The sequence below is a fragment of the Somniosus microcephalus genome, chromosome 30 (assembly GCF_052327205.1).
Source record: "Somniosus microcephalus isolate GS21.2 chromosome 30, FLI_Smic_1.0, whole genome shotgun sequence".
NCBI classification, from domain to species: Eukaryota; Metazoa; Chordata; class Chondrichthyes; order Squaliformes; family Somniosidae; genus Somniosus; species Somniosus microcephalus.
In genome coordinates, this window is record NC_141016.1 from 35,942,052 (window position 1) to 35,965,441 (window position 23,390).

At 44.8% G+C, this 23,390-nt stretch overlaps 1 pseudogene; it reads left to right on the forward strand.

The window, feature by feature from the left end:
* The first annotated feature begins 14,343 nt into the window (after positions 1-14,343).
* The window catches only part of LOC147098136 (scavenger receptor cysteine-rich domain-containing protein DMBT1-like), a 210,767-nt pseudogene continuing 201,720 nt past the window's right edge, over positions 14,344-23,390 (forward strand).

The following is a 23,390-nucleotide window of genomic DNA, read 5'->3' on the forward strand; positions in this document are numbered from 1 at the left end:
GTCACCCTTGAATTTGCCGAATCTGATTACTGCATATCTCGCGATTCAGTTTCAGTCCGCTCACTACTCAGCACTCTGAAAGTTCCGTCCTTGTGAGTGAGTTAAACGCCTAAACTGCCCACAATAATAAGACACGCCCTCTCGTTTGTGACAGAAAAATTTTGATTTAAATTCATCAACATTTGACCGTCTCAGTGCTGATTCTATTGCGGCCTCTGGATTAAATTGTCAACGTTCAAATGAAAAACACAGAATAGATAGGACAATCTAAAAACATTCATAATATACACGGCGATAAGACAGGACTTGATAACACCAACATTTCCCCTCCCATGTTGACACAATGAAGCCAGTGTTTAAGGTCTGTCTCACCTGACTAAATAAACAGGACAATCGGATTATTGATGAGATTACAGAAACTCTCACCACATTTTAATATAAAGCGCATTAAATTCTCACTGTTTATTTCAATATAATTTGCAGGAAGTGCCAAGCCCAGACTGGTGAATGGAAGCAGTCCCTGTGCTGGGAGACTGGAGATTTACGGGAGTGGAACCTGGAGCACAGTTTGCGGTGATGGGTCCTGGTTCTTACCGAATGCGGAAGCTGTTTGTAACGAGCTGGGCTGTGGCTCTGCAGTAGCAGCGCCGCTTGATGCTCACTTTGGAGAAGGATCAGGGCCTGTTATTGGTCCGCCTGGCTGCGGACACCAGCGGGATGTTGGAGTAATCTGTTCAGGTAAAAACTGATTGTTATGGAAACATACGGGTTACCAACAAGTAGCGTGCGGCCGCCTCGCGACAGATTATAAATATTCACATCTTGATAAAGGAGAGGGTGTTAAACACTGTTTAGTATTACCTTTCTTCCCTTTCGGGGGAAGAGACAGAATGGTCCACAAATGACCGTCATAATTCACTGCTGACATTGGCTGCCTTGGCCAGTCAGAAGTTAGTTGTTATTTTTCAATCCTATTGCTTTGACTGGGCAGTACAGAGCTGACAAGGGGTAAACATTTGCTGCACCTTGTGCTGAGCGGTCTCACTGCTCCTGTTAATGTTTGGGCTGGCGCTGCACCTTGTGCTGAGCGGTCTCACTGCTCCTGTTAATGTTTGGGCTGGCGCTGCACCTTGTGCTGAGCGGTCTCACTGCTCCTGTTAATGTTTGGGCTGGCGCTGCACCTTGTGCTGAGCGGACTCTGACTGCGCCTGTTAATGTTTGGGCTGGCGCTGCACCTTGTGCTGAGCGGTCTCACTGCTCCTGTTAATGTTTGGGCTGGCGCTGCACCTTGTGCTGAGCGGACTCAGTGCTCCTGTTAATGTTTGGGCTGGTGCTGCACCTTGTGCTGAGCGGACTCATTGCACCTGTTAATGTTTGTGCTGAGCGGACTCACTGCTCGTTAATGTTTGGGCTGGCGCTGCACCTTGTGCTGAGCGGACTCAGTGCACCTGTTAATGTTTGGGCTGGTGCTGCACCTTGTGCTGAGCGGACTCAGTGCTCCTGTTAATGTTTGGGCTGGCGCTGCACCTTGTGCTGAGCGGACTCAGTGCTCCTGTTAATGTTTGGGCTGGTGCTGCACCTTGTGCTGAGCGGACTCACTGCTCCTGTTCATGTTTGGGCTGGCGCTGCACCTTGTGCTGAGCGGACTCACTGCTCCTGTTCATGTTTGGGCTGGCGCTGCACCTTGTTCTGAGCGGACTCATTGCACCTGTTAATGTTTGGGCTGGCGCTGCACCTTGTGCTGAGCGGACTCAGTGCACCTGTTAATGTTTGGGCTGGTGCTGCACCTTGTGCTGAGCGGACTCAGTGCGCCTGTTAATGTTTGGGCTGGCGCTGCACCTTGTGCTGAGCGGACTCACTGCGCCTGTTAATGTTTGGGCTGGCGCTGCACCTTGTGCTGAGCGGACTCCGTGCTCCTGTTAATGTTTGGGCTGGTGCTGCACCTTGTGCTGAGCGGACTCAGTGCTCCTGTTAATGTTTGGGCTGGCGCTGCACCTTGTGCTGAGCGGTCTCAGTGCCTCTCAGTAAATCTCCTGTTGACTGGGATTTCACTGCACCTCCTGCTGAATGGCTTTTCGTTGCATTTCATATTGAGTCGCTTTCACTGCACCAGCTGTTGAGTGGACAGTCAATGCTCCAGTGGTGATTGTGGATTCACCTCACGCTCCAATCAAAATTGTACCTTTGAGGCAGAAATTCCGATCATTATGGTTGTGTACGCACCCGTAGGGACATCGGAAATGCCGGTTTCAGGAATGCACTGCGCATGCGCTGGAAACCGGCGTTTCCGATCTGTGAAGAAAGCTCACGAGATCCTCCGCCTGCCCTGGAGCTGGGCCTCTGCAGGTGGAGAATTCCGCCCTTTGGAGACCCTCCGCCTGCAGAAAGCACTTACAATTCTTCCACCTGTAAAAGCATTTATCATTTTAAATACTTTAAAGAAAGATATGTTTATTTTTAGTCCCGTTAAAGGCTTTAATTATTTTGTTCAAAAATTAAAATTTTTGTTTAAAGCATTTAATTTAAGTAATTTATAGTCATTTTAAAAATGTGATGTTTTTAAAAAATGTATTTGAAATTTTTCTTATGTTATGGGTCTGATCTCTATTCATAGATTTGGCTGGTCTTCCTGTCAAGTCTATGAATGGAGATTCCCTACTCTGATTGGCTCCCCATGGCCCACGTGATGCCAGGGGCGCTGCAAACTACCTGCGCCCCTGGGATACGCGTGCCCTGCACACCGGCAGTTTGAAGAGGCACAGCAACGGAAATCTGCGCCTCCCGGGAGCCTTCCGGTCCAGGCGTAGATTTTTCCAAATCGCAGCCCTCTGCCCGCGGGAGGTCATCGAACAGAATTACTGGGCCAGCAATCAAAGTAAGAATAATACAAGTGAGTGGCGCTGTTAACAATCCATGCTGGGACAATTCCAACAATTTATATTCGAGCAATACTTAGCTTGCCCAGATAGGTGGATATTTGTGCACATGGGGAATTACATTATTCCAATTCTATTTCACCCTTCAGGGTTTTCTACACCACAGTATTGTCCTCTGGTCTGTCCACTTACTCCAGATGGAGCCTTTGGGTTTACCATTCATCACATGTTCGCTCTGTACATTCATACATTTCCTACAACAAATTAATTGTTTCAATGTTCCTTTCTAATTCTAAAACTTCTGAACGAGTGAACACTACTCACCGACTAATGTTCAACGATTATCTAAGGTGGTCGCGGCCCAGAACCTGCTTTCTGTGACGGGGACAGTGAGTAATACAGAGAATCTCCAGATACTAAATTAGAGATTCAATTTCTCTGGAACAGAGAAACCTGTACATGGGATATTGTTTGAAATGAACCCATGGATAGCTGTATTCAAATTATTTTGTGGGAGCGAAGTTGGTCACAACACCTGGCTGTAGGGAAAGTACAGCATATTTAGGTAAATGATGCTGATCATCAAGAGTAAACACATGCCTAGGTTCAGAAGAAACAGAACCGTGAACAATCATGATACTAAATGCAACAACCAATTATTCAGAAGTGAAGTGGAGAAAAGTAACTGGTGAAAAATGCGTGATCGCGAATCGGGGCCTGTCCCACACTCAGTCCGAATTTCTTTTCCATTGAAGTCGTCTTTCTGTACTTCGGCCCAAGAACAATTGCACCTCCAACAATTCTGCAAAGAGGAATCTAAAGTAATTGCAGATCATGGTAAAAGGGTGGGCACAGAGATTAACAGGAACGCGGAATTGAGTGGAGCAGAACCGCAAAACATAAAAGTGTGAACTGAGTTCAGAAAATGAACATGAAGAGAGCAGAGAAGACAATATTACAATCTAAAGAACTGGTGATTATAAAATAGATGATGCACTAAACGATGACCTCCCCTACCTCTAGTAATTGTTAAGTAACAAAATAATTACAATTAACCATTTCAGTGAAAATAATCTCGAGCGGCTAGAAAAGTATATGGGCTGAAAATTAACAAGTTCCCAGGTCTGGACGGTGTTTATCCAAAGGTGACAGAGGACAGGAATGGCAATGGTGAAGGGCATTATGAGGGATTTGGTTCATTGTAGCCTGAGGAAGTCTCAGAATGCAGTGAGCCCAAGGGATCTGGCCCAGGTGGAATAGAATCAAATATTGACAAAACAGTAAATTAGCAACTCGCAGGTTAAACAGTAAATGCGGCGTCAAATATATGATAGTTTCGGTACAGAATAGACACATTCCCACCAGGGGGAAAGGACGGTCATGCAGAGCTCGAGCTCCCTGGATGTCTAAATATATAGAGCTTAAAATTAAACAGAAAAGCTAAGTTTATGATAAGTGTCAGCTTCGTAATTCAATAGAGAACCAAGCTGAATATAAAAAGCACAGGGTGAACTGAAAAGAAATTAAGAGGGTAAAAGTGAATTTATGGGTATAGATTAGCGTGTAACATCAAAGGGGAACCAAATGTCTTTTATAAACATATAAATAGTAAAAGGATAGTCAAAGGAAATGTGGAGCCAAGTGGGCACCAGCAAGGAAATCTTCTCGTGGAGCCAGCCGGCATGGCTGAGGTACAAAACGAGTACATTGCCTCTACCTTTACTGAGAATAGGACGCAGCCATTGTCCCATTAAAGGAGGAGGTATTAGACACATGGGATAGGAGTAAAAATAGATAAAGTGGAAATATTTAAAAAGCTGGCACTGCTCAAAGTAGAAAAGTTACCTGGTCTGCAAGGAATGCATCCTAGGATGTGGAGGGAAGTAAGGTTGAAAATTGCAGAGGCTCTGGCCACAGTCTCCCAATCCTCCTCAGATATGGAAGTGATACCAGTTGACTTGGTGATTGCAAATGTTTCACCCCTGTGCAAAAAAGGGGCGAGGGGTAAACCTGTCAACTACAGCCCAGTCAGCCTAATGTCAGTGGTGGGGAAACATTTAGAGATAATAATTCGGGTCAATATTTATTGGCACTTAAAAAATATTGGTTACTAAAAGAAAGCCGGCACGGGTTTCTTAAAGCCAAATCGTGTTTGACTAACTTGATTGAGTTCTTTCATGAAGTACCGGAGACAGTAGATGAGAGTAGTACTGCTGGTATTGTTTATATGGACTTTCAAAAGGCGTTTGACAAAGAACTACATGATATATTTAGCAGCAAAATTGAAGCCGATGGGATTAAAAGGGCAGCGGCTACGTGGAAACGAAATTGGCTAAGGGACAGAAAGCAGAGATTAGTTGTGAACGGATAGTTTTCAGCCTGGAGGGAAGAGTGCAGTGGTGTCACCCAGTGATCGAAATTCGGGCCACTGCTCTTTTTGATCTATATAAATGACGAGGACTTGGGCATAGAGGGCATCATTTCAGAGTTTGCAGATTCCATCATCTGACGGAAATGTATCAAACAGTGACGAGGATAGTAACAGACTTCAGGAGGACAAAGACAGACAGGTGGAATGGGCAGACAGATGGCCGCTGATGTTTAATGCAGAGAAGCGTGAAGGGATTGGTTTGGCGGGAGGAATGAGGAGAGGCGATATAAACTAAATGATACCATTTAAAGGGGTTGCAAAACAGAGAGAACTGAAGTGTACGTACACAAATCTTTAAAGATGGCAGGACAATTTGAGAATGCTGTTAAAATGGCTTAGGAGATCCATGACTTTATAAATAGAGTCATAGAGTACAAAAGCAAGGACGTAATTTTAAACATTTATAAAACACTAGTTAAGTCCCAGCTGGAATATTGTGGCCAATTCTGGACACCACACTTTAGGAAAGATGTGAAGTCTTTAGGAAAGGTGCAGAGGGGATTTAATGGTATGATACCAGGGGTGAAAAACTTCAGTTACCTGGAGAAACTGGGTTGTTCTCTTTAGAGCACAGAAGGTTAAGTTGGGGGGGGGTGGTGGATCTTCTGATGGAAGGTCATCGACTTGAAACATTAACTCTGTTTCCCTCCCACAGGTGCTGCCTGATCTGATGAGTATTTCCAACATTTTCTGTTTTTATTTCAGATTTCCATTTTGCTTTAGTATTAATGTTAAGGGGAGATTTGATATAGGTGATTAAAATCAGGTAGGGATCCGATAGAGTTAATAAAGATGAAATTTTTCAGTGGCACAATGCTGGGTAGCCAGAGGACAAAGATTTATGGTAATTGGCAAAATAACCTGAGGCAAAATGAGGAGAAATGTTTATGCAGCGAGTTGTTATGATCTGGAATGCACTGCTGGGAAGGGTGGTGGAAGCAGATTCAATAATAACTTTCAAAAGGGCATTGGAGAAATACTTGAAGTGCAAAAGTATTGCAGAGCTATTGAGAAATGACAGGGGACTGGGACTAATTAGATAGCTCCTTCAAAGTGCTGGCACAGGCAGGATGGAACGAATGGCCTCCAACTGTGCTGTATCATTCTCTGATTCTGTGATTCTGAGTTATGTGTGATTGAATTTTTGAGCAGGTCCTTAACAAGGAGGTCAGGGGAATGTCTTTGGATGGTGTCTTTATGGCATTAGATAAGGTTCTGCAAAAGCGATTATGAGCATAAATAAAAGTGCCCGTGATTGAAGGTTACCTTTTAACCTGGGCTAGTAATTGTTTTGGTGGTAGGGCACAGGGAGTACAGATAAAGTGAAAACATTGATTGGCGGGATAAGGCAAGTAATGTTCTTCACGGATCTGTATGTGGGCTCAGCTTTTCACCATATTAAGTAATGACTTGGATGATGGAACAGAAAGTTGTATACCCAATTTTGCAGATTATTCTAAGTTGGGAGGCACAGTAAGTTGTGCAGACGGGATCAGAAAGTTACAACGGGGCACAAACAGATCAAGTGAGTGGGCGAGTCCGTGGCAGGTGGAATTCATTGTAGGCAAGTGTGAAGTCATTCATTTTGGATCCAAGAAAGACCAATCGGTATATTTTCTTAATGGTGGGAGACTAGGAACTGTGGAGGAGCAAATGGGATTGTGTGCCCCGGCAAACAAATCACTAACAGCTATGCGCAGGTATAACAATAATGAAAAAGGCTACTGAAATATCAGGCTTGATAGCAAGCAGGCTGGAATACAAATGAGAGGGAGTGTTGCTTGATTGTACAGAGCCTTGGTCAAACCCCACCTGGAGTACAGCGTTCAGTCATGGGCACTAAACATCAGGAAGGATATATTGGTCTCTGAGAGGGCGCTGCGCAGATTCACCAGAATGAAACCAGGGCTAAAAGCGTTAAATTATGAGGACAGGTTTCATAAATTTGCTTTGTATAACATTGAGCTTAGAAAGTTCAGGGGTTATGTAATTGAGATATTTAAAGTGATACAAAAAATTGGATGAGTAGATACCAAGAAAGTATTTCCTCTGGTGTGGGAATCTAGAACTAGGGCACAATCTTAAAGTTAGAGCTCGGCCTTTCAGGCGTGAGATCAGGAAGCACATTGACATATAAAACGGTAGCAGAAATCAGGAATTCCCTCCCCCAAAAGACAGGTGTAAATTTCGAGGCTGAGATCGATAGATTTTTGGTAGGTAGATGCATCAAGAGATCTGGAGTGAAGGCAGGAACATGGAGTTGAGGTCCAGATCAGCCATGACCTAATTGAATGGAGGAACAGGCTCAGGGGCTGAATGGTCTACTCCTGTATCTATATTCCTGGTTTTATTAATAGTAGGAACACAGCAGTAGCAATACTAGTGCTAACAGCTGTAGTATCAGTGAACTCATTAGCAGTAATAATGGTAGTTGTAGTAGTGGTATCAGTAGCAAGACTCGTATAATAGTAATACTAGCATTAATAGTGGTAGTAACAGTCGTTGTAATGGTGATAATAGTTGTAGAAGTAATAATAGTCATGGTGATAGGAGTAATAGTTGTTTTTATTAAGCTGTAAACAGATGAGATGTGAATCCAGCTTAAAATATTTTTCCGACGTTATTTTAATTCATCAATATAAAATTAATATATTAATATTTAGTTCACAGAGATCTCAGACTGGTATCCGGGGACACCGGGTGCTCCGGCCGGGTGGAAGTGCTACACGGAGAGCAGTGGGGGACGCTGTGTGATGTTTACTTCGGTTTAGAAGACGCCAGCGTGGTCTGTGAGCACCTTCAGTGCGGGGCAGTCACCGCAACCCCGGGAGCAGCTCACTTTGGGGAGGGAACCGGCCCAGTGTGGAAGGAGAACTACAGGTGCCGGGGGAACGAGTCCCGATTGTGGGATTGTCCGGTTTCATCCTGGGATCAGTTTAACTGCTCACATGGAAATGACACCAGTGTCATCTGCTCGGGTGAGTCAACTCAGTGTATTGAACTGTAGATGTTTCCATTGACACTGAGCGAGTCTGGGTTCTGTTTGTCGGTCGATTTGTCTCAAGTGAATTAGTAATGAGCCAAAGGTTTCAATGCAGCACAAGTGCAGCTGTCCTTAGCCCGCCAGTACACTTCACACCTAATCTCAGCTGCCTTTTGTCTCCACGGGCCCATTACCATCTCATATGACTTCTAATACCTTTTATTGTCTCCTTTTCTTCTTTTGTTCGATCGCAGCTTTGCCTTCGATCTTTTTATTTTCTTTCCAGTTTTGAAGAAGGGTTTCAACCCGAAACGTCAACTCAAATTTCCCTCCACGGATGTTGCCTGACCTGCTGAGTTTTTCCAGCATTCTCTGTTGTTATTTTGTAATCAGTGACTGTCTCGTGTTGCGGTGTTTATCTCTGTCCGGGTGAATCCAGAGCATTACCCAGAATGCACCACCCAGAGCCGCTGGTAGAAACCTTCAAACTGCAAAACGGGGATCGCTGCTGCCCAATGGAAATGCTGCACCTGTATTTTATTATTTATATTATTCATTCACGGGATGTGGACCTCGCCCCAGGACCAGCAGTTATAACCCATCAATCTTCCCCCTTTCCCGCCGTTAGAGCAGTGACTATAAATCAAATATACTTGATTTGCTGCGAAATAGTTTGAAACGCTCAATCAATTTAAACTTTTCTCTGTTTCACTCCATATTGGATAAGATGAACTGTGAGCAGCCGAGACTCATGCTAAGCCCGTGCTTCTGCCTTTGATCACAGCTCATATCAATAGCCGGCCTGGGCCGCCCGCTCCCAGTTTGTTTTTAACCCCTTTCCCCAGATTAGCCTCCGGAAGCTGCTCGGCGTCTCTCTAAACTCAATTCACTGAGAAAAGGTAATGGGGGAGAGGATCTGCCTACAAGTCTTGTGGGTAATTATTACAGGAATTTAATCATTAAAATTTATAATAACTGTCCGGGTGAGAGTTAGTTAATTATGGGATATTTTGGCTCAGTTTAACCGTTGTTTCAGTTTCCAAACTTAATTTTTCTGGTTATAGTTTCTAAGGGCTCTGTTGTGTAGTGGGGAGTCCTAGTAAACAAGGGCCCTTGAGTATATCATTCAATTTTCTTTTAATTAGTGGTATTCATTTGAATTAATTTAATTTGAATTAAAAAAGGGTCATTCATGGCAGCACAGCTCGGCCCCGTGGCATGCTCCTCCTGCACTATGTGGAAATCAGGGACACTTCCTGTGTTACTGATGACCATGTGTGCGGGAAGTGTATCCAGCTGCAGCTACTGACAGACCGCATTGTAGCGCTGGAGCTGCAATGGATACATACTGGAGCATTCACGATGCTGAGGACATAGTGGATAGCATGTTCAGGGAGTTGGTCACACCGCAGGTAAAGGCTGCACAAGCAGGAAGCGAATGGGTGACCGCCAGGCAGAGTAGTAGGTGCAGGCAGGTAGGGCAGGGGTCCCCTGTGGCCATTCCTCTCTCAAACAGATTAACCACTTTTGATATTGTTGAGGGAGTTGGCATATCGGGGGAAGGCAGAAGTAGCCAACTTCCTGGCAGCACGGGTGGATCTGCTGCACAGGATGGGAGGAAAAAGAGTGGGAGAGCTACAGTAATAGTGGATTCTATTGTAAGGGGAATAGATAGGCATTTCTGCGACCGCAAATGGGGCTCCAGGATGGTATGTTGCCTCCCTGGTGCAAGGGTCAAGGATGTTTCGGGGCGGCTGCAGGGCATCCTGGAGGGGGAGGGTGAACAGCCAGCTGTAGTGGTGCATATAGGTATCAACGCTATAGGTAAAAAACGGGATGAGGTCCTAAAAGCTGAATATAGGGAGTTAGGAGTTAAATTTAAATATAGGACCTGAAAGCTAGTAATCTCAGGATTGCTACCAGTGCCACGTGCTAGTCAGAGTAGAAACATAAGGATATTTCAGATGAATACGTGGCTAGAGGAATGGTGCAAGGGGGAGTGATTCAAATTCCTGGGACATTGGAACCGGTTCTGCATGAGGTGGAACCAGTACAAACTGGACAGTTTGCACCTGGGCAGGACAAGGACCGATGTTCTAGGGGCAGTGTTTGCTAGTGCTGTTGGGGAGGGTTTAAACTAAAATGCCAGGGGGTTGCGAACCTGTGCAGGGAGACAGAGGAAAGGGAAGCAACGATAGAAGCAAACCAGGAAGGAGAAAAGCAAAAGTGGAAGGCAGAGAAATCAAGTGTGCAAATCAGACAGGGCCACAGTAAATAATAATTCTAAAAGGACTAAGAGTGTTAAAAAACAAGCCTGAAGGCTTTGTGCCTTAATGCGAGGAGCATTCATAATAAAGTGGATGAATTAGCTGCATAAATAGATGTAAACCGATAAGATATAATTGGGATTACGGAGACATGGCTCCAGGGTGACCAAGGCTGGGAATTCAACATCCAGGGGTATTCAATATTCAGGAAGGACAGGCAAAAAGGAAAAGGAGGTTGTGTAGCATTGCTGGTTAAAGTGGAGATTAACAAAATAGTAAGGAAGGATATTAGCTCTGATGATGTGGGATCTGTATAGGTGGAGTGGAGAAATACCAAGGGGCAGAAAACGTTAGTGGGAGTTGTATAGAGACCCCCAAACAGCAATGCTGAGGTTGGGGATGGCATTAAACAGGAAATTAGAGATGCGTGCAATAAGGGCACAGCAGTTATCATGGTTGACTTTAATCTAGATATAGATTGGGATAACCAAATTAGTAACAAAATTGTGGAGGCGGAATTCCTAGAGTGTATACGAGATGGTTTCCTGGACCAACATGTCGAGGAACCAACTAGAGATCAGGCCATCTTAGACTGGATATCAGGTAATGAGGAAGGATTGATTAGCAATTTTGTTGTGCGAGGCTCCTTGGGGAGGAGCGATCATAATATGATAGAGTTTTTCATTAAGATGGAGAGTGAAATAGTTGACACAGAGACTAGGGTCCTGAATTTAAATAAAGGAAACTACGATGGTATGATGCGCGAACTGGCTAGGATTGATTGGGGAACGTTTCTTAACGGGTTGACGGTGGAGAGGCAATGGCAAACATTTAAAGATCGCATGGATGAAGTATAGAATTTGTTCATCACTGTCTGGCATAAAAATAAAACAAAAAAGGTGGTGCAACCATGGCTAACAAGGGAAATTAGGGATAGCATAAGATCCAAGGAGAGGACATATACATTGGCAAGAAAAAGCAGCAAACATGAGGATTGGGAGCATTTTAGGATTCACCAAAGGAGGACAAAGGTGAGAAGTAAGAGGAGGGCAATATAATATGAGAGTAAGCTTTCAGGGAACATAAAAACTGACTGTAAAAGCTTCTATAGATATGTAAAGAGAAAAAGATTGGTGAAGTCAAGCATAGGTCCTTTGCAGTCAGAACCAGGCGAATTTATAATGCAGAACAAATAAATGGCTGAACAATTAAATACATACTTTGGTTCTGTCTTCACAAAGGAGGACACAAATAACATCCCTGAGATGTCGAGGAAAATAGGGTCGAATGAGAGGGAGGAACTGAATGAAATCAGTATTTGTAGGGAAATGGTATTAGGGAAATTGACGTGATTGAAGGCCGATAAATCCCCAGGGCCTGATAATCTACATCCTAGGGTAATTAAGGAAGTAGCCCAGAAATAGTAGATGCATTGCTGATCATCTTCCAAAATTCTATAGACTCTGGCACAGTTCCTGAAGATTGGAGGGTAGCTAATGTAACCCCACTATTTAATAAAGGTGGTAGAGCGAAAACCGAGAATTATAGACCAGTAAGCCTGACATCAGTAGTGCGCAAAATGCTCGAGTCCATTATAAAAGATGTAATAGCAGAGCACTTGGTAAACAGTGACAGGACTGGACAAAGTCAACATGGATTTACAAAAGGTAAATCGTGCTTGACTAATCTACTGGAATTTTATTGAGGATATAACTGGTAGAATAGATAAGGGAGAACCAGTGGATGTGGTGTATTGGAGTTTCAGCAGGCTTTCGATAAGGACCTGCATAAGAGGTTAACGTGTAAAGTTAAAGCACATGGGATTGGGGGTAAGTTTCTGACATGGATAGAGAACTGGTTGGCAGACAGGAAGCAAAGAGTTGGAATAAATGGGTCTTTTTCTGAGTGGCAGGCAGTGACTAGTCGGGTACCGCAGGGATCGGTGCTAGGACCCCAGCTAATCACAATATATATTCATGATCTAGACGAGGGAACTAGATGTAATATCTCCAAGTTTGCAGACGACACATAGCTGGGTGGGCGTGTGTCCTGTGAGGAGGATGCCGAGAAACTCCAGTATGATTTGGACAGGTTGAGTTATTGGGGAGATGCATGGCAGATGCAGTATAATGTGGATAAATGCGAGGTTGTCCACTTTGGTGGCAAAAACAGGAAGGCAGATTATTATCTGAACAATAGATTGGGAGAAGGGGAAGTGCAACGAGACCTGGGTGTCCTTGTGCACCAGTCGCTGAAGGTAAGCATGCAGGTGCAGCAGGCGGTTAAGAAGGCAAATGGTATGTTGGCCTTCATAGCGAGAGGATTCGAGAACAGGAGCAAGGATGTCTTGCTGCATTTGTACAGGGCCTTGGTGAGACCACACCTTGAGTATTGTGTGCAGTTTTGGTCGCCTTATCTGAGGAAGGATGTTCTTGCCATGGAGGGAGAGCAATGAAGATACACCAGACTGATACCTGGGATGACAGGAATGACGTATCAGGAGAGATTGTGTCGATTGGGCTTATATTCGCTGGAGTTCAGAAGAATTAGAGGGGATATCATTGAAAATTACAAAATTCTAACAGGACTAGACAGACTAGATGCAGGAAGGATGTTCCCAATGGCGGGGGTGTCCAGAACCAGGGGTCACAGTCTAAGGATAAGGGATAAGCCATTTAGGACAGAGATGAGGAGCAATTTCTTCACCCAGAGAGTGGTGAACCTGTGGAATTCTCTACTACTAGAAAAGGTAGTTGAGGCCAATTCACGAAATATATTCAAGAAGGATTTAGATATATTTTTAAGGCTAAAGGGATCAAGGGCTATGGGGAGAAAGCAGAGACAGGATACTGAGTTTGGGTGATCAGCCATGATGTCATTGAATGGCGGAGCAGGCTCGGGGTGCCGAATTGCCTACTCCTGCTCCTATCTTCTACGTTTCTATGTTTCTGTGTTGCTCTCAATGTGTTTCTTTTTGTAGATGAAGGTTGGCCGCCGAGACTGACTAATGGGGGAAGCCGCTGTGACGGGCGAGTGGAGATTTACTACAACGGCAGCTGGGGGAGAGTGCGGGACAACCTCTGGGACCTAAACGATGCCAATGTGGTCTGCAGACAGCTGGGCTGCGGCTCTGCGATAGCCGCTTATAACTCTTCAAAGTACGGAGAGAGTGAAGGGCCCGTGTGGGTGAATGATGTCCAGTGTGAAGGAAACGAGTCTCGGCTCCGGAACTGCAGCTCATTCACATTGAATCCATCTCTCAATGACAGCATCGGCGTAGGGGTCCTGTGTTCAGGTGAACAAATGGTTCAATTTTACAGAACCATCAAGGGGAATATCTAATCTGCTGAGAAAAGTGGTAATATTGGTCACTTGTTCCTCGGTGTCTCTACACCAGTTATTTAACTCAGTGGGTGAGAGCAAAGCGAGAGGACACGGGCTGAAGGGAGAAACATCAACAACGATAAGTTGCATTGATTTGCTCCTTTAACAAAGACAAACGTCGCAAGGCGTTTCCCAAGAGCGCAATCAGACTGGAAACTGACACAGAGCCCAACAAGGAGATTTTAGAAAGGGTGTCTAAAAGCTTGGTCAGAGGGTAGATTTCAAGAGGGCGGCTTAAAGGTGGACAGGCTGAGATGTTTAGGGACGGATCACGTGGTTGCAAATCAGCTCCATTGTGCAGCATATCAGTGTAGACAGATGAGCTGGAGTTATACTGGGGTAGGTTTCAGTGTACTGTGTATAAACGAAATGAACATGGGCTAAACATAAATGAAGTAGGAGATGAGAGTAAATGTCAAGCAAGGTAATGAATACGGGTGACAAAACCTAACAAGGAGCAGATACAACTATAGAACATGAGCATAAAATGACTGTTAAAAATAGAGGAAGTGAAACGATTAGTAAAAACACGTTCAATTGCCTGAACAACAATGTGCACAAGATTCGAAAAAAATGAGGGAACTGGAGACAATGAATCCCAGCAACCAGAGGTAGCAGGAATATCTTAAACATTTCTCTGCTGTGCATTCTATATAATATGGAAGAGTAGACAGATGTTCAGTTGTATAGTTTCATTTATCTGTCACAGCCGCTTTAAAAGGTCAGAATTTTTCGGCTGGAGAGGATACAATGGGTTGGATTGAGTGATGAGGTTCATGTGTATTGGAAGTATAATCCTCCTGTATTGTTCTCCAACAGGTCACGTGCAGTTAAGGCTGTCCGCCGGTGGAAGCCCATGTGCTGGGCGAGTGGAGGTTTATTACAATGGGACCTGGGGTTCAGTTTGTGATGATTCCTGGGACCTGGCCAACGCTAACGTGGTTTGCAAACAGCTGGGTTGCGGAAATGCATTGGACGTGGAACTTCCTGCTGCTTGTGGACCAGGCTCAGGCCCAGTTTGGTTGGATGAACTGAACTGTTTGGGTGACGAATCTTTTCTGTGGGAATGTCCCTCAGCACCGTGGGGTAACCACGACTGTGCTCATAAAGAAGATGTAAGGATGATGTGTTCAGGTAAGGGCGCTTTCAACCTGCTCATTTTCTGCAGTGTTATTAGCAATGCTTCAGACAGGAGATATTACAGAGAATGACATAGAACATAAGAAGTAGGAGCAGGACTAGGCCATACGGCCCCTCGGGCCTGCTCCTCCATTCAATAGGATCATGGCTGATCTGAACCTAGACTCACGTCCACTTCCCTGCCCACTCCCCATAACCGTTAATACCCTTATCAGCTAGGAAACTGTCTATCTCCGTTTCAAATTTATTTAATGTCGCAGCTTCCACAGCTCTCTGAGGTAGCAAATTCCATAGATTTACTACCCTCTGAGTGAAGAAGTTTCTCCTCATCTCAGTTTTGAAACAGCAGCCCCTTATTCTAAGATTATGCCCCCTAGTTCTCGTCTCACCCATCAGTGGAAACATCCTCCCCGCATCCACCTGTTCAATCCCCCTCAGAATCTTATATGTTTCAATAAGATCACCTCTCATTCTTCTGAACTCCAATGAGTATAGGCCCAATCTGCTCAACCTTTCGTCATACATCAACTACTTCATCCCAGGAATCAACCTAGTGAACCTTCTCTGCACTGCCTCCAATGCAAGTATATCCTTCCTTAAATATGGAGACCAAAACTGTACGCAGTACTCCAGGTGCGGTCTCACCAGTGCCCTGTAAAGTTGCATCAAAACTTCCCTACTTTTATGCTCCATACCCCTTGCAAAAAAGATCAACATTCCATTTGTCTTCCTAGTTACTTGTTATACCTGCATGCTAACCTGTTGTGTTTCATGTACTCGGACCCCAAGATCCCTTTGTACCGCAGCATTTTGTAGTCTCACTGCATTTAAATAATAACTTGATTTTTCATTCTTCGTTCCAAAGTGGATAACCTCACATTTTCCCACCTTATACCCCATCTGCCAATGTTTTGCCCACTCACTTAACCTCTCTATCTCCCTTTGCAGTCTCTTTGTGTCCTCCTCACAACTTGCTAACCCACCTATCTTTGTATCATCAGAAAACCAACAGTACACTCGGTCCCTTCATCCAAGTCATTAATATAGATTGTGAATAGTTGAGGCTCCAGCACTGATCCCTGTAGCACCCCACTAGTTACGGATTGCCAACTGCAAAATTAGCCATTTATCCCGACACTCTGTTTTCTGTTAGTTAGCCAATCCTCTATCCTTGCCAATATATTACCCCCAGCCCCGTGCGCTCGTATTTTGTGCTGTAACCTTTTATGTGGCAACTTATCGAATGCCTTCTCGAAATCCAAATACATTACATCTACTGGTTTCCCCTTATCCACCCTGTTTGTTCCATCCTCAAAGAACTCTAAACGTTTGTCAAACACGATTTGCCTTTCATAAATCCATGTTGACCCTGCTTGATTGTCTTATGATTTTCTAAATGTCCTGCTATTAACTCCTTAATAATAGATTCCAGCATTTTCCCAACGACAGATGTTAGGCGAACTGGCCTATAGCTTCCTGCTTTCTGTCTCCCACCTTTCTTGAATAATGAAACATTTGCAGTTTTCCAATTCGCTGGGACCTCTCCAGAATCCAGGGAATTTTGGCACATTACAAACAATGCATCTGCTATCTCTGCAGCCACTTCTTTTAAGCCCCTAGAATACAGGCCATCAGGTCCAGGGGATTGTCGGCCTTTAGCCCCATTAGTTTGCCTAGTACTTTTTCTCTAGTGATAGAAATTGATTTACGTTCCTCCATCCCTATAGCCCCTTGATAATCTATTATCATTGGGGTGTTTTTAGTGTCTTCTACCGTGAAAACTCATCCAAAATAATTATTTAGAGTCTCTACCATTTCTCTATTTCTCATTATTAATTCCCCAGTCTCATCCTCTTAGGGACCAATGTTTATTTTAATTACTCTTTTCCTTTTTATATACCTGTAGATGCTCTTACTGTGTTTTTATATTATTTGCTAGTTTACTCTCATATTTTATCTTCTCCCTTCTTCCAAGGATAATGTGGCCTATGTCTTCCTCGTACCAAAATGCACCACCTCATAGTTACCTATATTAAAATTAATTTGCCAATAAAATGCCCATTCTGCCCGTTTATTAATTCTTCTTGTATTTTGTCGCAGTCCTCCTCAGTATTAACCATACCTCCTAATTTGCTGCCACCTGTAAACTTTAAAATTCTACTTCCGATTCCCAAGTGCAAATTGTTAATGCAAATGATGAGCAGCAGTGGCCCCAACACCGGTCCCTGTGGAAGACCACGTCCCACCTTCTACCAGTCTGAGTAACGACCTTTAACCCCTACTCTCTGTTTTCTGTTTGGTATCCAGCTAGCTATCCATTCTGCTACTTCTCCACTGACTCCACATGCTCTGGCCTTAGTCATGATTCTACAATGTGGTACATTATCGAATGCCTTTAGAAAATCCACGCATATTACACCTACTGCTTTAGTCTCGTCTACTCTTTCTGTAAATTCTTCAAATAATTCAATAACATTGGTCAAGTATGACCTTTCATTTTGACATCCGTGTTCACTCTTCTTTCTTATGTGTTTGGAATGTAGATGTATTTCTGAAATAATTACCAACACCGGTGCAACATGTGTTGTGCAGTATGAACCCAAAGCGGGTTATCAATCGAACCACCTGGATATTTCTTGTTTCATTGACAGAGCACAAAGAGATGCGGCTGGTGAAAGGACAGCATCGCTGTGAGGGAAGAGTGGAAGTGTTCTACAATGGGACCTGGGGAACAGTGTGCTCGGAGAAACTGGATCGACATGATGCAGAAGTGATCTGTAAACAGTTACAGTGCGGCCCCCTCATATCTATTGAGTATAACATTCGGTCATTCGGAGCGGGATCCGGACCCATTTGGCTCGATGAGATGGAATGTAAATCACACGAGTCGACCCTTTGGCAGTGTCAGTCAGACCCTTGGGGCGAACACAACTGTCATCACGGGGAGGATGCGGGTGTTGTTTGTTCAGGTAACACAAGGAAACTCTCAATGTGCGGGTGTCATTTCAAACATTGCTGTCCAATACAGTCAGCATATTTCTCTTCTCAACAGAAGCCAAAGTGCCGGAGAGATCCCACAGTTCAAGGGTCTGTGTTCGAGAACCTCGTGCTAAACATGAACATTCACTAGGTGCTTCCTCCTCTTCGTTATACAAACTATCTGACTTGTATTCCAGGCTTCTACTAAATAAATAACAATAAATGATTCTCTTTGATAGACTCGGGACAACTGTTGCGCCTGGTTGGAGGCAACACCAACTGCACCGGGAGAGTGGAGATATTGTCCAATAACAGCTGGGGCACGGTGTGTGATGACTCCTGGGATATGGCCGATGCCAATGTTGTCTGCAGACAGCTGGGTTGCGGCCCCGCTCTATTGGCCGCAGGAGGGGCCGTAATTGCCCAGGGTGCCGGTCTTATCTTGCTGGATGAGGTGAAGTGCACCGGAAGTGAATCCTTTCTGTGCGACTGTCGTTCCTCACCGCCAGGTCAACATGACTGTGATCACAAGGAAGATGCCAGTGTGATTTGTTCCGGTAACATGCCTCATGGATTTCAGAAATTTAAAACAACGTTTATATTTTTAATGTAAAATCCTAATGTTTGAAGTTGATGAAATGTTTGTACAATATATTCCACAGGACTCGATTTGCCTCCTACTGCTTCTCCGTCCACACCTGCAGGTACTTTCCATCAATAGTACTATTATTAGTGGTATTGGTGTTTTTATCATGTTCTTTGTTTTGTTAATTTCTGAAGATAACGTGAGCGCTTTCAAATTGACTGGAACATTTTTAAAATATAAGGCGGACTGTGTCTGTTAAATCTTTCTGCAATCTTGTGATTAGGACAGGGAGGTAAAACCACCTCCATCCCTGTTGCCACCTGCATAACCCTCGGGGTACTTCTAATCTGTGAGCTGATCGCACTGATGGCGGTAATACAGAGAAAGGCAACAAGAAGAGGTGAGGCAGAAATCTTACCGCTGAACTAACGCTTGATCTCCGATCGCTTCATATCCTGGCGAGTCTCCAGTTAATTGCACTTTTCCATACGACGGATATTGGCTCCCGGTTAAGCAGCGCCTTGATTTCAAAATTCTTATCCTTGTTTTCAAATTCCTCGATGGCCTCACCCGTTCTCTGTAATCTCTATTTATTGATTGGTCTGTTATTCTTCCTTTATCCATTGGGTATCCGTTCCACCCCTTCAGTTTCTGGGTCCGGATGCCCAATCTCGAACTCTTTGACAGGGTTCTCCACCTTTTTGAGAAGTGACAGTTTTATAGGACTTTCTGCATTCTCCGGTGATTACTCTACCTCCCAACACAACATTTCCACACATATCTCACCCACCCAACACACTCCTGCTCCGTGTACACAGCAAGGCTCCTCTCACACTGACAGGACATGCCAAAGAACCATCAGCTCCTCACTTGTGCTTCCAAACTGATGCTCTCTGCAGAGATCAGTCAACTTCACCCAGCTTCTCTTCAGCTGAACTCCCCGTGTGGCCCCGTAACCGAGCGACCAACTGGAGTTCATTTCTCCTGATACCCCCTCATCCCGTCTTCCCGAGGTCAATACAACTGGCCGCAGTCTGCTGGAGGTGAACATGTGTCTGTACAGAGACACAGACACACACACGGAATCACACACACAACTAAACTCCTCCACATTCACGCTAACTGATTCTGACCCTTGACTATCACTATATCTGTTATTTGGATTTATTTGCAGATGAATTCCTGTGAAACGCGCGTTGAGTGAATCAAAATGTTAATCTCCCCGCCCTCGCTCCAACAGGTGCTGTCACTCACGGCAGGCAGTCACCTGCTGGTTTGTACCAAGAAATTTATGAAGAGATTGAGAATATTCCACCCGGCGAGGATTCCGCTCAGACCCAGGGTTCAGGTCTGTATTTTCCGTTTGATATCGAATCTTCACTGGAGAAGTGTCACCTCCCCTTAAATACCCCTTTTAATGGTCAATGTACTGACTGGACACGATCAGCAGTCCACTCACTGCCCCCATGTGAAGGAGTCCTATCACAGTGACAGTGTCTCTGTGTCCGTGTGTATAGTGAGAGCAGCAATGGTTTGGGGAAGATTCCCACTGGTCGGTATTTGTCAAAGAACGGGTTTACGGGTTGTTTGTAAATAGCGAGCAGAGACGCTGTTTCCATTTCCCACCGGCTCCACACGGACTCCCTCAGATATCTGAGCCCAGGACTAATAAACCCATCGGCTGATTGTATTCTTTATTTTATATTCACTCAAACATCACCCGAAGTCACAGATCGATACAAAAGTATGGAGGTTATGCCTTAGTAATACAGGGCATTGGTGAGATCACATCTGGAGTACTGTGTACAGTATTGGTCTCCTTATTTAAGGAAGGATGTAAATGCGTTGGAAGCAGTTCAGAGAAGGTTTATTAGACTGATGCCTGGAATGGGCGGGTTGTCTTATGAGGAAAGCTTGGACAGGCTAGGCTTGTATCCACTGGAGTTTAGAAGAGTAAGAGCTGACTTGATTGAAACCTATCTATATATATATATATATAGGACCAGGACTGCTGCTCCCCACGGGTGAGTACGCATGGGGTACGCACATGTAGGCCCAACGAAAGGGCCGGTTTCGTGCATGCACTGCGAATGCGTGGGAAACCGGAACTTCCGTTCCCTTAAAGGAAGGGATTCACAGGTCGAACGCATGTGCTGGAGTGGCAGCACGTATGCCGTGAACTTCCTTCTTTTTTGCAGGTTTCTCCGGGAGGGTAAGTCTCCAGGAGCTACCCTTTTCCAAAGCAGTCGCAAGGCCTGCTTTAAACAAGGTAAGTGGTGAATTAAGTAAGATTAAAACATTTTTCCACAGGTTTATTATTTTTAAATACTTTAAAGAAAGGTAAGTTTATTTTTAGCCCCGTTAGAAACCGTAATTAATTTTTTCAAAAAATTGAATTCTTGTTTTGGTCCAGACATTCGTGTCGGGGAGCTTCCCGCGGGTGTAAGCCCCCGACCTGCACTTAGCTTGCGTGCCGGCCATTGAGCTGTAGGACCCCGTGGGATTCCGATCCGGGGCCTGGTCCAGCTGCTGGCGCGCAGTGCTTGCGTGTCCCAGGGGCGCAGTTAGTTTGATGCATCCCCTGGGATCACGTGGACCATGGGCAGCCAATCAGAGCAGGGATTGCTCCATTCATAAGTCTTGACAGGAAGTGCTGTCAAGACTTATAAATACTACGGCCCCAAAATAGCACTAAACCTTCAAATAAATTTTTAAAAACTATCACATTTTTTAAATAAAGTAAACTACATGAAATAACTATTCTAAACAATAACTTAAATTTTTGAAAAAAATTATTTTATCTTCTAACGGGGCTAAAAATAAACTTACCTTGCTTTAAAGTATTTAAAAATAATAAACCTGTGGAAAAAATGTTCTAAATTTAATTAATTCACCACTTACCTTGTAAAAAGCAGGCCTTACACCTGCTTTTTACATTTCTAAATTCTGCAGACATACCCTCACGGAAAAAACGGTAAAAAGAAAGCTAAGTTTGATGCGCACGCGCAGCTTCTCCATGCACGCATTCGACCTCTGAACCTCTGCATTCAGAGGAACGGAAGTGGTGGTTTCCCATGCATGCGCAGTGCATTGGGAGTTTGGTCTCCAGATTAGCGGACATCGCGGAGGCGGAGCAGCGAGGCGAGGCCCAGTCGAGGCAGCCGGGAGCAGCAGCGGGTGTTGAGTCGAGTTGGAGCAGCAAGGCGAGGCAGCCAGGAGCAGCAGTGGGTGTTGAGTCGAGTTGGAGCAGCGAGGCGAGGCCCAGTCGAGGCAGCCGGGAGCAGCAGCGGGTGTTGAGTCGAGTTGGAGCAGTGAGGCGAGGCCCAGTCGAGGCAGCCGGGAGCAGCAGCGGGTGTTGAGTCGAGTTGGAGCAGTGAGGCGAGGCAGCCTAAACAGGCTCAACAGGCAACATTCCAAAGGGAGGTCAGAATTCAAAAGTGACATCACAGCCAAGCTGGTAGGTGATTGGCTGGTTGGTGAGTACTTTTCCTTCCCTTTGAAAACCTTTATAAGTTGGTAAGTTCAATTAAATAGAGGTGTGATATTCATCATCTAGAATCGGGGCAGAGGGCATTTAAAAATAATAATAATAAATTTAATTAATTACATAGAATGGCAGAGCAGGTGATGTTTTACTGCTGCAATATGTGGGAGCTGGTGGACACCATTGATTCTCACGGTGATCACATTTGCAGTAAGTGTTGGCTGCTCGAGGAACTCTGGCTCCGTGTTGATCAGCTGGAGTCCGAGCTTGAAATACTGCAACACATCAGTGAGGGGGAGTATTACCTGGACTCTGTGTTCCAGGAAGTAGTTACAGCAATGAGATTAACTAATTCAGATGCATTCCGTGGTCAGGAACAGGAGGGTGTGTCTGAGTGAGGCAGGTACGGGGATCCAGGAGGTAGTGTTGGAGGAGCCGCAGCCCTTGCTCTTGTCCAACAGGTTCGAGGCTCTTACTCCCTGTGAGGACAGGATCAGGGACTGCAGGGAGGATGAGCAACCTGGCCACAGCACCGTGGAACGAGGGGCCATTCAAGTGGGGGGGGAGTAAAAAGAAATGTTGTAGTCGTAGGGGATAGTATCATTAGGGGGATATATAGGGTTCTTTGCAGCCGAGAGCAAGAGTCCTGAAGGCTGTGTTGCCTGCCCAGAGCCAGGGTTAAGGACATCTCCTCTGGGCTGGAGAGAAACGTGGAGTGGGAGGGGGAGGATCCGGTTGTCGTGGTCCATGTTGATACCAACAACAGAAATAGGACAAGGAAAGAGGTTCTGCTGAGGGAGTATGAGCAGCTAGGGGCCAAATTATAAAGCAGAACCACAAGGGTAATAATCTCTGGATTACTACTTGAGCCACGAGCAAATTTGGCTAGGGTAAATAAAATCAGAGAGTTAAGTGCGTGGCTCAAAGACTGGTGTGGGAGAAATGGGTTTTGCTTCTTGGGACACTGGCACCAGTACTGGGACGGGAGAGAGCTGTTCCATTGGGATGGACTTCACTTGGCCAGTGCTGGGACTAGAAACCTTGCAAATCGAATAACTAGGGCCGTACAGAGAGCTTTAAACTAATTAGTGGCGGGGCGGTTTCAAAAGAGCAAAAAATAAAAATGTCAGTGGAGAGGGCAATAGAGCAAGGTAGCAGTGGGGGAATTAAAAACCAGAGCGTGTCAGGAAGGGACAGAATGTATAAAGATAAAGGTAGAGTAGTAAAGGGGGCAAAAGCAGGAATAAATTGTCACATAAC